The sequence below is a fragment of the Chrysemys picta genome, chromosome 8, assembly GCF_011386835.1.
Source record: "Chrysemys picta bellii isolate R12L10 chromosome 8, ASM1138683v2, whole genome shotgun sequence".
NCBI classification, from domain to species: domain Eukaryota; kingdom Metazoa; phylum Chordata; order Testudines; family Emydidae; genus Chrysemys; species Chrysemys picta.
The window spans coordinates 14,936,215-14,952,289 of NC_088798.1; the positions used below are offsets into that span (position 1 = coordinate 14,936,215).

Below are 16,075 nucleotides of genomic sequence, written 5' to 3' on the forward strand. Positions count from 1 at the left end.
AAATCCTGGGTGGTCCATTTGATCCCATGAGAAGCGGCAGCTGAATACCTCATCTGAACCCATCTTGAAACGAAGGGCATGTCTACACGTACAGCGCTGCAGCAGCACGGCTGTACCGATGCAGCGCTTCTGGTGAAGACTCTCTATGCCAATAGGAGGAGAAAGCTCTCCTATCAGCCTAATAAAACCACCTCCATGAACGGCAGAAGCTACATTGGTGGGAGAAGCTCTCCCACTGACATAGCGCTGTGCACATGAGTGCTTATGTCAATGTAACTTATGTCGCTCAGGGGGGAGGTTTATTCAGAGCCCTGAGTGACATAAGTTATGCCAACATAGGCTGTTGTGTAGACTTACCTTCGACTTTTCTCAGTTGAGAACTGACCTGTCACCCAATCCATCACAGATGGATTGCGTGCTGAGGATTTGCATCCGAATTGCTCCACTTTCCAAGTACACTCCCATCCACCCCCAAAAAATTAAGATACTGCAGATTTTAGATCCTAGTTCAAGTTCCGGTCTAAACAAGATTTGAATTTAAGGCCTCAGAGGGGAGGACCCCTTCTTTAAGCAAAGCACTAAAAACCTGGCGAGCTAGAAAAAAAATGGAATTTTCTGCAAAACAGTGGTGCTTTTTCAAGGAATCTGGGGGCAAAGAAACTGCAGGAAGGCCAGTGATCATGATTATTCCACTTTTAAAATAGTTAGACGGATGAGCCATTGAAAAAGTCTAATCTGATGGTGGTTTTCTGCCACAAGCTTTACAGCTTGTTATTCTGAAATTCACGGATCTATCATGAATAATAGCCACAATGTTGATTTGTAAGGCAAGCAGTCCTGACATCATTCTTTTCAGCAACATGTAACTTTTTCCACTTAGTGAAGCTTAGGAGGAAAAACAAAATAGATCAGCCACATAACCCATGCTTCCCACATGACAGTTTGTTGAATATCACAGAATAGAATAGAATAGAAAGCTTTGTTTATTTGGAATCTGGTTTATGGTTATGTTTATGGTCAAGTAAACAAAAAGCCTTGAATTTCTGTATATCAATTTAATTGAATTTATTTGTAAGATATTGCAGTATTTTATTCAGTATTCTGGGCCTAGTGCCATGCTACCCTAAAGAAATTGAAAAGATGCCATCTAATTTTTTGAAAGAATATGTAAGATATTGAAGGGAGCTTACTTCACAGAGATGGATGTTTTTATTTTTCAATAAATCATTTCTAGTCTTCAGATAATAATTTTATAGTCTTAGAAGGGCTTGAGATATAAATTTATGATGCTGAGAGTTTCTCCTACTTCCAAAGAATTTTTAAAGGGAAGGGTCAGCACAGTCCTCCCAAGAGCTGCAGTATCTAAGAACCCAATTCAGGAAAGCACAAAATCACATGCTTAGCTTTAAACACCTCTTTAAATCTCACTGAGTTCAGTGGGACTAATGGGTGCACTTAAGTGCTGTCCCGAGTATGGATCTTTTCCTGAATGAGGGCCTTAGCTTTACTTGCATCTGAAGAAGTGAGGTTCTTACCCACGAAAGCTTATGCTCCCAATACTTCTGTTAGTCTTAAAGGTGCCACAGGACCCTCTGTTGCTTTTTACAGATTCAGACTAACACGGCTACCCCTCTGATACTTGGCCTTAGCTTTGTCACTCATAATGTTGCATCAGCTTACAACGCTACATACAACACCTGTCTAATGAGCCAAAACACTGAGCTGCATTGCAGGAACAGTCCTGAATTCAAATTAACTTTAATTTGCATTAGGGAGGGTAAAAATTTCTATGGTAACCTAATGTCTTGACACTGTACCAAATTGATAGGAGTGTGAATGGCAGTACCGCTGTCAGGGAAGAAATTTTAAACCATGTACTAAAGCAGCCAGCTGCCCTCTCTGCATAGGTGGGCATCTTACTTTATGCCCACATTCTCTTGTACATGGGACAGGGTGAGGAAGGATTCTGGTCCTTTCAAGCCAAATGGTGACAGTACAACCCAGAGTGGACATTTAACTGTGATGAATATATCCCAAACATGTGTCCCCAGCCCCCTGTTAAAGAGATGTCATTGAAAATAAGGCTGAAAAGCATAATTAGAAAAGTGTAATCACATATTATATCCCAGCTGTGTTATTTAGGATGTAACATAGTCCCTGTTAAATGACATGGAAACGTGAAGGATTTACAGATACAGGCACTCTGGCACTCCTCCTGTGGAGTAGTGGCTCTCAGACTGTGGGTGACGACGGACTTCTGAGAGTGCTGATGGTTCATAGATTTGCTTCTGTCATTATGATGCAGTGTCTGCCAGGCAAGGTCACTTCCTGACCAGGACTCTTAGGGTTTCCAAAGGCTTTTTGGACCTTGTAGCTATTGAAACAGAAACCCAAACATCTCTATTCCCCCCGTGGCATGGCTTTGTTGGGTGTTTAAGGTTGGAGTTCAGCTGTGAGCAAATTTACAGGTGACAGCTCTGTCGGAGAGGTATCAAACACACAGCAGGACAGAAATCAAGCTGCAAAGTAACCTGGAGACATTAGGGCAGTGGAGTTGTGGTGGGCCATAATGGAAGATTCCAAAGTAAGGGCAAGTCCTGTACCACAGGAAGAAGAAATCAACAGTAGTGACAAAATTAATGCCCCCATTTCTGCCTTGTAAGTGAGCTTATTTTCATCTTTTTTTCATAATATTTATTTCCTTTGTATTCACTGTGCTTTAGCATTTTTATTCAGCTAGGCACTAGACTCGCTGGAAGAAAGGTGTGGAATTGGGAGGCTGCGGACCTCTTGGCTAAGAAGTGACTGACACTAGGAGAAGTAACTTGCCCTAGTAATGTGAGTGCCCTTTTTAAAAAAAGGCCTCCATCCTCTCTCTGCTGTGGCTCATTGCATTCCCAGCTATAAACAGAAGCAGTATTTCGTGTCCCTCTCTTGGGAAGTTTGAGTGCTATTTCCATTAATTCAGCAAAGTGAAGGCCTGGTAGACTGGTGGCTGGCCACAGTAGCAGAAAGAGAATGAAGGTTTTGAAAGCATGGCTGACAACACGATATTGAAATCTTTGTATTCCCTTGTAATCTCAGTCAGTGACTTTCAAAGCAAACTTGCTCCATTTACAAGATTTGTCATCTAATTGCTACCACTGCATGCTCAAACTCATAGCAGATAATCAGGATCCACCCCCACTCTCCCTTCCCCAAGATCTGGACAAACTGGTTCAGGCTAAATAAGAACTGGCACAACATTTCAGATCAGTTCTCTCTCAAAACTGCTCATTGGCCTCTGTACAAAGAAATGGTAGTCTAATTTGCACAGCAATTCACTTCACATTAAAGTCCACTATCACAGCTGTAATGATTATTGAGAGTCTCTGTAGAATGGCCTAGGCCTAAAGTGGAAAGGAGAGACTCATCTCTAGTGCGGGGTCACTGCAAATCAGACAACCTGAAAAGTAGTGCAAGTGGCGTGTTAGTCATTCAGCTATGGTGCATGTGGGATGAAGAAGCAGGACAGGGACTACATATCAATGATGTTCTCCTTGCCAAGGCCATGTGTGATGACTTTGGCGCTTCTCCAATGCTCCTTGAAATCAAAGGTAGCCTTTCTATGGACTGACTTCAATGGCAGCTGGACCAGGCCCTAAAGGTTCAGATGGTGTCTGCTGTTTGTGGAATCTAAGTAAACCTGATTTGGCCTTTTGCCCCTCTCGCCTTTTGCTAGTAAATGCTGTGATTTAATTGGCTGTCCATGGCTCACAGGAGAGCCTTCGGTCAGGTGTACCTCCATAGACATCACTTCACCCTGGTATCTGCTATTAGTAAAGGAAAAAAGGAGAAACCTCACACAAAAGATTTGTTACAACAGCATCGTTTTATGAAAGTAGCTCATCAGCACCAAGGGGTTTGTTTTAGCCACTCTGTGGGGGAGAAATTGCATTTTCCCCCTATATAAATATATATATGGGAAGAGAAGCACCATTCCAAGAGAGCCTGCATCAACAGAGCAGGAGTGTAATGGCAGGGAAGGAAGTGGACTTAAAAGGAAGGTTAAAAAAAAAAACAACCACGGCTCCTGCCAATCTGACCTGGGGAAAAATTCCTTCTCCATCCCCAGTCTGATGATCAGTTAGGCCCTGAGCATGTGGGCAAGACACATAGGCCAGACATCTAAGACAGAGGATTCTCTGTACCCCTCAGCCCCCACCCAATACTCGCTTTAACATCTCTAGCTGTGACTAATCCCTGATGCTTCAAAGGACAGCAAATCAGTATCTCCCCCTCCCCTCCCCATCCTAAAATACAATTATGTATCAGGGTGGAAAACATTCCTTCCTGACCCCAGTAGGTGACCAGCTGAAGCCTGCAGCATGAGATTTATTTATAGGCATCATCTTATTGCAGAGTTGCAAGTGTTATGAGCATGTGGAGGGCAAAGGCAGCAAGCCGGTTCTCTCCATGGCCCATGAAGGAAGGGCATGAACAGGGGGATTCACAGACTCCATGGCCAGAAGGATCCACCAGGACCATCCAACCGAACAGACTGCAGAATTTCTCCCAGAAGTTGAATTCAAGTATATCTTTTAGAAAGATATCTAATCTTGTCTTAAAGATGCCAAGCAATGGTGAGTCCACTATCTTTCTGGTAAAGCTGTTTGAATATATTAACCCTCCCTGCTAGGAAACTACATCTTATTTCAAAGCTGAATTTATCCAACGTCGAGTTCCAGCTACTGGATCTTGTTATACCTTTGTCTGCAAGGTTGAAAAGCCCACCCCCTCCCATGCCATCTCTCAGATCTCTATTCTATGTGTAAGTCCCTAAACCTGGTGATCAAGTTATCTCTCAACTGTCTCTTCAATACTCTGAATATGTTTAGCTCCTTGAGCCTCACATTGTAAGGCTTGTTGTCCAACCCTTGGATCATTTTTACAGCCCTCTTTTGAACTCTCTCTGGTATTTCCATATCCTTCCTGAAGAGTGGACCCCAGAACTGGACACAGTTTTCTAGTCATGATCTTACCAATGCTGTGGACAGAGGCAAGATCACTTCTCGGTTTCTACTTGATAGTCCCCTTTTTTAATACACCCAAGGATCACATTAGCCCTTTTTGCCACTTGAGAGCTTGTGTTGCAGAGATTATCTCTGGTGACTCCCAAGAACTTCTGAGTCATTGCTTTCCAAGACAGTCTCCCATCCAGTAGGTATAACCTGCCTTCTTGAGAATGGCCACACTGGGTCAGACCAATGGCCTATCTAGTCCAGTATTCTGTCTTCCGACAATAGGCAATGCCAGCTGCTTCAAATGGAATGAACAATCAAGTGATCCATCCCATCATTCAGTCCCAGCACATGGCAGTCAGAGGCTGAGGGACACCCAGAGCATGGGGTTGCGTCTCTGACCATCTTGTCTATTAGCCATTGATGGGCCTATCCTCCAAGAACTTAACATTCTTTTTTTAATCCAGTTATAGTTTTTGCCTTCACTACATTCCCTGACAGTGAGTTCCACAGGTTGACTGTGTGTTGTATGAAGAAGTACTTCCTTTTGTTTGTTTTAAACCTGCTGCCTATTGATTTCATTGGGTGACCCCTGGTTCTTGTGTTATGTGAAAGGGTAAATAACACTTCCTAATTCACTTTCTCCACATCATTCATAATTTTATAGACATTTATCATACTCCCCCCACTTAGTCATCTCTTTTCCAAGCTGAACAGTCCCAGCTTTTTACTGTCTTCTAATATATCTTTTTTGAGATGGGATGACCAGAACTGCATATAGTATTCAAGGCCATTTTGTTGCCCAAGTTACCCAGTTTTGTGAACAATGTTTGTAACTCTTTGCAGTCTGCTTTGGACTTAACTATCTCGAGTAATTTTGTATCATCTGCAAACTTTGCCACCTCCCCATTTATCCTTTTGTTCCAGCTCATTTATTAATACATTGAACAGCACTGGTCCCAGTACAGACGCCTGAGGGACAACACTGTTTACCTCTCTCCATTGTGAAAACTGACCATTTAATCCTACCCTTTGTTTCCTATCTTTTAACCAGTTACTGATCCATGAGAGGATCTTCCCTCTTATCCCATGACTGCTTAGTTTGCTTAAGAGCCTTTGGTGAGGGACCTTGTCAAAGGCCTTCTGAAAGTCTAAGTACACTATATCACCCTTATCCATATGTTTGTTGACCTCCTCAAAGAATTCCAGTAGATTGGCGAGGCATGATTTCCAGTAGATTGGCGAGGCATGATTTCCCTTCACAAAAGCAGTATTGATTCTTCCCCAACAAATCATGTTCATCTACGTGTCTGATAATTCTGTTCTTTACTATAGTTTCACCCAATTCGACTGGTACTGAAGTTAGGCTTACTGGCCTGTATTTGCCAGGATAGTCTCTGGAGCCCTTTTTAAAAATTGGTGTCACATTAGCTATCTCCCAATCATCTGGTACAGAGGCTAATTTAAGTGATTGGTTACATACCACAGTTCTTTTTGTAGTGAAAGTAATTTTCCCTCTGTTGATATTCACCCCTTCTTGTCTACTGTTGGGAATGGCCCACTTCCACCCTGATTGAATTGGCCTCGTTAGCACTGACTCCGCACTTGGTAAGGCAACTCCCATCTTTTCATGTGCTGTATTTTTATACCTGCCTACTGTATTTTCCACTCCATGCATCTGATGAAGTGGGTTATAGCCCACAAAAGCTTATGCCAACATAAATTTGTTAGTCTCTAAGGTCCCACAAGGATTCCTTGTTGTTTTTGCTGATACAGACTAACATGGCGACTCCTCTTAAACCTGTGTAATGCTGTCTAGAAACTGTGCATCTGCATCCCATCCAGAAGTGATGTGTACCCAGTGAATATGGGGATAGTTAAATCCCCCGTTGTTGTGTTTTCTAGTTTTATAGCCTCTTTAATATCCCTGAGCATTTCACAATCACCAGCCTGGTCAGGTGGTCAGTAGTATATTCCTACTGTTATACTCATATTATTCAAGCATGGAATTTCTACCCATAAAGATTCTATGTTACAGTTTGATTCATTTAAGATTTCTACTATATTTGACTATGCTTTCTTCCACATATAGTGCCACTCCCCCACCAGCATGACATAGTCTGTCATTCCTATATATTTTGTACCCTGGTATTACAGTGTCTTATTGATTGTCATCATTCCATCAAGTTTTTGTGATGCCTATTTTATCAATATCCTCATTTAATACCAGGCACTCAAGTTCACTCATCTTAGTATTTAGACTTCTGGCATTTGCATAGAAGGTACTTATGAAATCTGTCAATTTGGGAGTTGTCTGCCTTCATGTGACATAATTGAATGGGAGTCTTTTTCATTTGAATGTTTCTCTTCAGTTCCTTCCTGTACTTTATTAACTTCTATCCTCTCCTGTTAACTAGAATATAAAGAATCCCAGTTAATAGATCCTCCCCTGTGGGATGTCTCTGTCTGAACTGTGAGATCCTCCACACCCGTCAGCTTTCCTCCCAGCCCCTTAGTTTAAAAACTTTCCCCCTTGCTTTAAAAAACTCTTCTAAAACCTTTTTTAATTTTACATGCCAGCAATCTGGTTCTGTTTTGATTTAGGTGGAATCCATCCTTCCTGTAGAGGCTCCTCCTTTCCCAAAAGGTTCCCTAGTTCCTAATAAACCTAAAACCCTCCTCCCTATACCATTGCCTCATCCATGCATTGAGAACCTGCAGTTCTGACTAATTGGCCCTGCACCTGGAACTGGAAGCATTTCAGAGAATGCCAACATGGACATCCTGGACTTTAATCTCTTTCCTAGCAACCTAAATTTGCCCTCCCGGACCCCTATCTTTCCTTATGTCATAGGTACCTACATGTACCAAAACCACCGGCTCCTCCCTAGCACTGCACGTGAGTCTGCCTAGATGTCTGAAAAGATCCACAAACTTTGTAACCAGCACGCAATTCATGCTGCTGTTCTCCCAGTCATCACAAACTCAGTTATCTATAAAAACAACAAGGAGTCTGGTGGCACCTTAAAGACTAACAGATTTATTTGGGCATAAGCTTTCGTGGGTAAAAAACCTCACTTCTTCGGATGCATAGAGTGAAAGTTACAGATGCAGGCATTATATACTCCCTGCTCTCCATGTGTCAGTATGTCTAATGATCAAATCGCCCATTACTATTGCCTGTCTCTCCCTAGTAACTGGGATTCCCTCCCTTGGAGAAGTATCCTCAGTGCGAGAGGATACCATGACATCCTCTGGAAGGAGGGTCCCAGTTATGGGATCATTTCCCTTCGTTTCAGTTTCATGTTCTCCTTCCTCAAGACTTTCATCCTTCCCAATAGGACAGAGGCGGGACCTCCCTACTGTATCCCAGAAAGCGTATCCTACCTATGTTCCCAGATGGATTACCTGGCAAGCGGCTGTATTAAAATGCATTTTGTTGGATTGTAACTGTATAAAACAGGTGATTTAGATCACTCTAATGGTCAGGGCCGGCTCCAGGCACCAGCCCACCAAGCATGTGCTTGGGGCTGCGCCTAGAGGGGGGTGGCGCGGCGGGGTGCTCCGGCCTGAGAGCGGAGCCGCAGCGGGCTCGCTGCCCTCCCCCCGGCACTCCGGCCGGTCGGGGAGAGCGGAGAGCCCCGGCCGGGCTCTCCGCCCTGCTCCCGGCGCTCTGGCCGCCGGGGGCTCTCCGCCCTGCTCCCGATGCTCTGGCCGCCGGGGGCTCGCCGCCCTGCTCCCGATGCTCTGGCCGCCGGGGGCTCGCCGCCCTGCTCCCGATGCTCTGGCCACCGGGGAGAGCGGAGAGCCCCGGCCGGGCTCTCCGCCCTCCTCCCGGCGCTCTGGCCCGGTTGGGGATTGCGGGCTCGGCGCCCTCCCCTGCCTCGCGGGGGGCGGGGGAGGGGGAGCAGCGGGTGGCTTTTTTGCCTAGGGCAGCAAAAAAGCCAGAGCCGGCCCTGCTAATGGTAACCTGTCCTCCTCATTATTTACTACCCCACCAATCTTTGTGTCTTCTGCAAACTTTAACAGAAAGATTTTACATCATCAGCTAGATTGTTGATAAAAATATTAGATAATGTTGGCCCAATAACTGATCTCTGGGGAACCCCACTAGAACCTGCTTCATTCATTGATATCTTCCCATTAACAATTACGTTTTCTGATCTGTCTATAAACCATTTTAATCCATCTTGTATGTGTGCTGTTAATGCCATCTAATGCAAGTTTTTAATCGAAGTGTCAGGATGTAGTAAGTCAAATGCCTTAGAGAAATCCAAGTATACAATATCAGCACAGTTACCTTATCAACAAGACCTGTAATGCTTTCAGAAAAAGACAATGGGTTGGTTTGATGAGACTTACCTTCCAGGAAACCATGCTGACTGGAATTAATTATATGTTTAGTTTCTAATTCTTTCTTTGAGTCTTGAAGAAATTATTTTACGTGGGATCGATGTCAGGCTAACCAGTTTATAGTTCCCTGGGTCATTCTTTTTAAATATTGGAGCTCCACTGCCAGTCCTCCAATCCATTGGATTTTCCCAGTTTTCCAAGATTTGTTAAAGATTAACTTTAGTGGCTTAGAGCACTCCTCAGCTGGTTCATTTAAGACTTCTGGGTCCAAGTTATCTGGGCCTGTTGATTTGAAAATGTTTAATTTTAGCCAATTCCATTTCACATCCTCTTTTGTTACAGATGGAAAACTTTCTGTTCCATCCACAGCATCATATGGAATGGACACATCCTCCTGCTTTGTCCCAAATACAGAACAGAAATATCTTTTGAACACTTCTGCCTTTTCTACATCACTATTTACAATTGTACCATCTGCATCTAACAGTGGACCTATGCCTAACCCAAGGGTTTTTTTGGTTCCTAATATGTTTTTTCTAATATGTTTCCTTATTGTCTTTAACCTTATAGGCCATTGATATTTGATTCCTTTAGCTTCCCTTATCACTTACATTTTTAATTTGTAACTTATAGTCATTGACATTTACTTCCTCATTTGTCCATCCTTTATATATTGATTTATGTTTTTATTGCTACCACTGTAGAAGTAATCATCATCATTATCATCATCATCAGAAAATCATTTGCTAGTGTTTTGTTCTAAATATCTATATGGTAGGGCTTCCATCACGTCTCTTTGGAAATGGACCTGTGACAAATCTTTTGTAAATTAGAAAACCAATTAAGCTTTTGGGTGGGCTTTTATCACTGGAAATGTTAAATAAAACAGCTTCTTCGGTACAAAGGACAACTTCTTATACCTCTGTCCCTAAAATTAGGGTCTGGTAAAGCTATATTTAGGCATCCAATTAAATGCTATGATTTTCAAAAGTGCTGAGTAGATCTCACTGTGTGAAAACCAGGCCCCATATTTAAGTGCCTAAATATAGATTTTGGTGCCTAATTTTAGGCACCAAAGTTTGAAAGCTTTAAAGTTCTGGTCCATGTAAAATCCTTTTTAAACTAAATCCTGCAGTAGCACCTAGACCAAGTAGGAAGAACAGGACTCCAAAAGAACAGGCTGACACAGCATAGAACTTCCTAGAACACATCCCCACATTACAAACACATACTAGTACCTAGCAGTGATTAAACGACTCTTTACAAACTACTGTCCAATGAGTAATGTTTCCACTTATAGGTCCTTAATAATAATGTACTAATATGCATGCAACAATACAATGGAGTAAATACATTAATTAAGTGCTAGTCAACATGTTTTAAACACAAAATACTAAATTGGGCATAATTACAATACAAAATGCTTAATATGTTGTGATTAATTTGTTCTCTATGTGTTTACATATTTATAGTTAATTAAAATTACTTGCACCGATAAAGAATTCATCAGAAGCCCACTCCAGTGCAAAGCATAACAGGTGGAGACCATGTTCTCGTAATTTAAATTGTCCTAGGGATGAGTTTTTAATTTGTCATAAATAGTTTATGCTGCATCCTTTATTCCTGTATTATTCATTTTCCAGTTAAATCCAAGGCCAGTGGTGCCTTCGGGAAAGAGATTAAGGACAGACATAAGCAAGGAAATATATTCCTTACCCCACCATCCAGACTTCTTCTGGAAAGCATGAAAGGAAACTCCTATAAATTGACAGCCTTTGGGAGGCACTAGAGCTGGGTGGGAAAATGGTTTTCCCATTCAGAATAATTTTCAAGATTGTGAACATTTTTCCCCATTTTAAATCAGGACCAAAAAAAAAAAAAATCCTGAAAATGTTTGTTTGTGAACTAAGAAAGTTTTAACTTCAGGTCTCTGTGGAAACACTCCATTTCAAAATGATTGAAGTGTTTCATTTCAAACGGAACCGTTTTTTAATTTTTTTTAACTGTAAATTAATTTTGAAATGAAAAGTTCTTTCAAACAAAAAAAGTCAGAACTTTTCATTTTGAAAATGTTGACATGGGATGTTCTTGACAACTTGGAACTTTTTTTAAAAAATGGGAAATTCGTTGAAACCAAGCCCTTCCCACAAAAAGTTTCAATTGAAACGAATCAGCATTTTTCAATGAAAAAATGTTTAATTGAAAAATTCCCAAATGTCTCTACTCAAGGCACATTCCCTGAATTAAGAAACATTTTTAATCTATGGCTCTTTTACTCCTAACATTTTAAATCTCTCAGTTTTTGGACAGCCTACAAGAGAACGTGCACGTAGTACTTCCCGGTGAATATCCACCTTGCCGAGAAATAGATCCAGTATCTACATTAGACAGTCTAATGTTAACTTCTATTTTTAATCTTAAGAAGAATCTTGACAAAAGCACATTACATGCCCATGATACAAGCCCAATGCAGTCAATGGGAGGTTTTCTATTGATTTCAAAGGGCTTTAGATCAGCACCTGAAATATAAAGGCAGAAAAACTAAAGTGGAACCACAAGTGGTTGGGTTCAGATAAGCCCAGTATAGTTTGGCTCCTTTAAACATGAAGCTCTTTCAAGCTTACTGATCCTTTTCCTGTTTCCTTCCCCATCCTCTCCAGATCCTTCCCTTTCCCCCAGTCTGACAGGAGACAGTTCTCCGGATGACCAAGGGACTAGTCTCTTCACCTTGTTCCTCTCTCAATAAGCTCACCTACCTTTGGTAACATCCCATTGAGTCCATCATGGAGTGTGTCAGCAAGTCTGTCACAGCTGAGCCAGTTTAGAGGCATCCTAGCAAATTAATTAATAAAAACAGAATCCCGTTCCCGTTATTCTGAAATTTCTCCTGGTCAACCAGATGCGCAAGCCTATTGTGTGATCTTCCACAGAGGAACTGACAAGAACAGAGTCCACAATTATTAACCTTTCCACATGTTTCCATAGTTTATTGTGACAAGACAATGCAATAAACTTGAAGGTAATCAAAAAGCAATTTCGTAGTAGTAAGCTTAAAATGACAAACCTTTTCTTTTCTAAATAAATCACCATTATTCCTTCATGGTTCCCACTTGACAAGTGTGTTTCCTTAGTAACAGAGTGCTTAAACAGGGTCTGTGTGTGAATGTTATCCCTTTAGCCATAATTGTGAAAGAGGAGACAATTGGACAAAAAGTGGTTCCCCCCCCCTTTCATCGGACTGTGATTTAAAATGTTTATCAATCAGATAATCTTAGAAGACAAGGAGTGATTTTTTTGCAACACACGTGCGCTAGTCCCCTGCATTCCATTTGTGCATTTAGTGGCGCTGATGGACTCTAAGGGGTCTCAGACTCCATACCTACACTAAATTTAACACTCTCTGATGTTTGTTCAATAGCTCAGCTAATGTTAAGGTCAGCTGTCTTGTAAATTATTGAACAGATTAACAGTGTTAGGGCTACAGTATAAATAAAGGATGTGCACTAGACAAAGACATACAACGTGTCTGGCTCAAAGACAAAAGAATGAACAGACAGAAGGAAAGGTTAATTCGCGGTGGATACATGTGGGGCGCGTCTGCTCTATTTTATTCTGTAATTCAGTGACTACAGCAGCTTTGCTACGGTGTTTGGCTCTGGATACCTAGGATCCAATGCTGCACACTCTCAACTCGCTTTTAGGATCAGTCCAATACACAAGTAAATGCAACCCCCTCTTGTTCGCTACACTCAGGGGGCTCCTGGTTCCATTCCATCCCACCTCAACATGTTAACGGCATCCCTTCGCTGTACTGCCTATCTGTGCATTTATTCCTTTATCGTGTGTTCATTTGACAGGGACACAACTTTTCCAACAACAGCATAAATTGGCACAGGGCAGATTGATTTTTAAAGTGTCTAGTCTTTCGACTGATCTTCTAATATTCGCCTCCTCTTCAGCTGCTGAATTTCAAATCCTTATTGGATATCTGTATAAGCAGGACATCAGCACAGGAGTGCCCTGAAGAGCCAGCATGTCGATGACTTGTTTAGATCGGATATTGGGGAAGCCAGTTTGTCTTTATTCTGATGTTGACACACCAGTATCTGACTTTAGTGCTCATGAAAGGTATCAAATTGACGTCCCAACAGAGTCCTCTATTTATTCACAGAACACGTACAGCATGGGCAGCAGTAGGGCTGGCTTTGCTACTATGTCACCATCATGCCTCCACCCTCAACTGATCAGACCAGTGGGTGAGGGCAGGTTGACTTCAGTGGTCCATCCAGTCCTTAGCCTCTCTACTGAGGCTGCTAGAAAATGGGCCACTTGCGGCATCATCTGTGATGTGCTCTGACCTGCTGGGAACTGGGCTGAGTCCGGCCAGCTCATTTCACACAGGATACCAAAGAGCCATCTGCTAGCAACAACCTTCAGTCACTACCAACCTGGGGTGGTTTAAACTACAGTGAAATCCTGGATCCTCTGAAGTCAATAGGAGTTTTGCCATTGACTTCAATGGGGCCAGAATTTCACCTCCAAATTTGAAAAGCTCTTTATCCATACTGTCCATCCTGGGCCATCCATGGCATCAAGTTTAGCCAGAACCACATGGAGGCTTAAACATGCAAATCAACTGAAAAAAAACATGAAGTTTTGGAGGTAAAACAATAACATGCACTGGTAATGAGACCCATTCCTTTAATCCTGGAAATTAAGCGGTCTTTCCTTTTAATATTCTGAAATATATAACTTGCTAAATATGAATTACAAGCTTAATAACATATTTGCCCAAACATTCTTGGATGAACTATCAGTTTGGAAGAGGCACCAGATTAAATTAATCAGAAAACATGTTGCAGAGTAAATTAGAAAATATTAAAATGTCAAACTCTCTCCAATCCTTCCTGTGAAGTGCAGGAGAAGATATTGTTGTTCAACTCAATAATTCCATAGCATGTTTTTCCCCCTTGCCTTCCTCCCCATATTATCTTCTCTTATAATTGTCTTTTGCTACAGGAGAGAAGCAAACTGATCCAGTTTTAAACATTTTCTGCTGAAGTGCTGAGTCCTTTGGCTTTACTCTAACCAGGTCTGAAGAGATTTTTCAAGAAGCCATAGATGACTTCTCTCCAAATATAGCCTCCATCTTCCCCAAAAATGGGCACTCCCCCAAGGATTAAATTCCATTCCCCTTCCTATCTGATACACGCAAAAGGGGTTGCACAAGATTTAAGGGAGAGTAGACTCTGCCCATCAATCTTTGGCACCCAAAATGTAAAAAGTTTGCCTGTGAGGAAATAGCACACTACATTAGAGGGTTACATTAGAAAGATGGATCTGCAAAAAAACTTACTGTTTGCGCCAACTTCAAGAGCTGCAGTGCAGATTTGTGCATTCACTTCTGGCAGTTTGCATGAGCAATAATCAGATGAAAAAGGATGAACCTGCAAAAATGACATTTCCCTCTGCATTTAAGAAACCAAGTGCACAAGCTATTTCCTACCATTTTTCTTAAGATTGTCTTCAGTTTGTCATAGCCCTCGATGTCTGCAAACACTGTGAAATTAACAGTTTACCTGCTATTTAGACTGCTTGGTTATTAATAAGTAGCACATCGATCTGGTTTACAATGTATATTTATTGTTAGAATGGAAAAGGTTATTCTTGTTGCTAAAAAAAAAAAAAAAACTAGGAATCATTCTGGACTATATTCCTGGCTCTGCCCCAGACTTCCCATGTGAACTTTGGCAGGTCACCTAACCTATCTAAATTTCCTCTCATTTGTAAATCAAATATTTATACTAAAGTACATCATGGGGCAGTGTGAGAACTGATTCACTAATGTATATAAAAAGTGCTGGAAACCAGAGAGAAGACTCTTCACACCTGCAAAGTGTATTATAAATTCATTTTAAGGCAGCAGAATGTAACCCATGTTAGAATTTGACCAGTACACCAGGCATTTACAACTAGGATAGCATACCCAGGACCTTAATTTTACATACGTAGCAAGTTCCACAGTACTATATTAGGATATTGGGTCTCTACTGACTCTGAGAGAAGAGCACCAATACTGAGTCATTATTAACACAGATTCCTGCAGCACCTAAGATTTTGTGAGAAATCTTTCATCTACATAGCGACCAGGCCTATCCCTGCTTAGTTTACAAAATCCAGTGAGGACACCGGTGGCAAAAGTATGGCTAGAGATTATTTCATTCAACCTTGTTCTTTGATGAGGTCTCCCATCTGCCACCACAAACCCTCCCTAGTCTCCCACAACTACTACCCAGTCCCACGTGTCTCCAGAGCAATACTCATCCAGAATCCAATGACAGGAGTTTCCAAGATTTTCATCTCAATCTTGTTGCTTCATAACAGGCTGTCCCCCACATGACCAAGAATTGTGACAAGTATCAACTTTCCAGAAGAAGGCTCTTAAACCCTTTCTCTACTCAGCCCCTACAGGGGGCAGTATATGAGCTGCAGTCGAGGGGAAGGCATTCAACCCCTTTCTGAGCACCACCCAAACTTGGGATGCAGAGAAAGTGGAGGAGGAGAAACATGCATGGGTGCTGGCTAGTCTCCCACTCTCAGCATCCAAGACCGTGACTCAGGAGGAGTTTTCCCTCAGAGACCAAAAGCAAAAGGTATGAAGGTGATGTCAGGCTTCTCCCTTAAACCACCTGCTTTATTCAGAGACTATGGTAAGAGTGCCA

General features: G+C 41.9%; 1 long non-coding RNA gene across 1 annotated transcript in view; it reads right to left on the bottom strand.

Annotated features, from left to right (window-relative positions):
* The window catches only part of LOC135973282 (uncharacterized), a 28,722-nt gene extending 13,917 nt beyond the window's left edge, over positions 1–14,805 (bottom strand). Inside the window, exons 1-2 of the long non-coding RNA XR_010590093.1 lie at positions 14,710–14,805; positions 9,363–9,635 (exon numbers count right to left, since the gene is read on the bottom strand). This is a non-coding gene — a long non-coding RNA (uncharacterized LOC135973282). The remainder of the gene's footprint in view (positions 1–9,362; positions 9,636–14,709) is intronic.
* Positions 14,806–16,075: the final 1,270 nt, after the last annotated feature.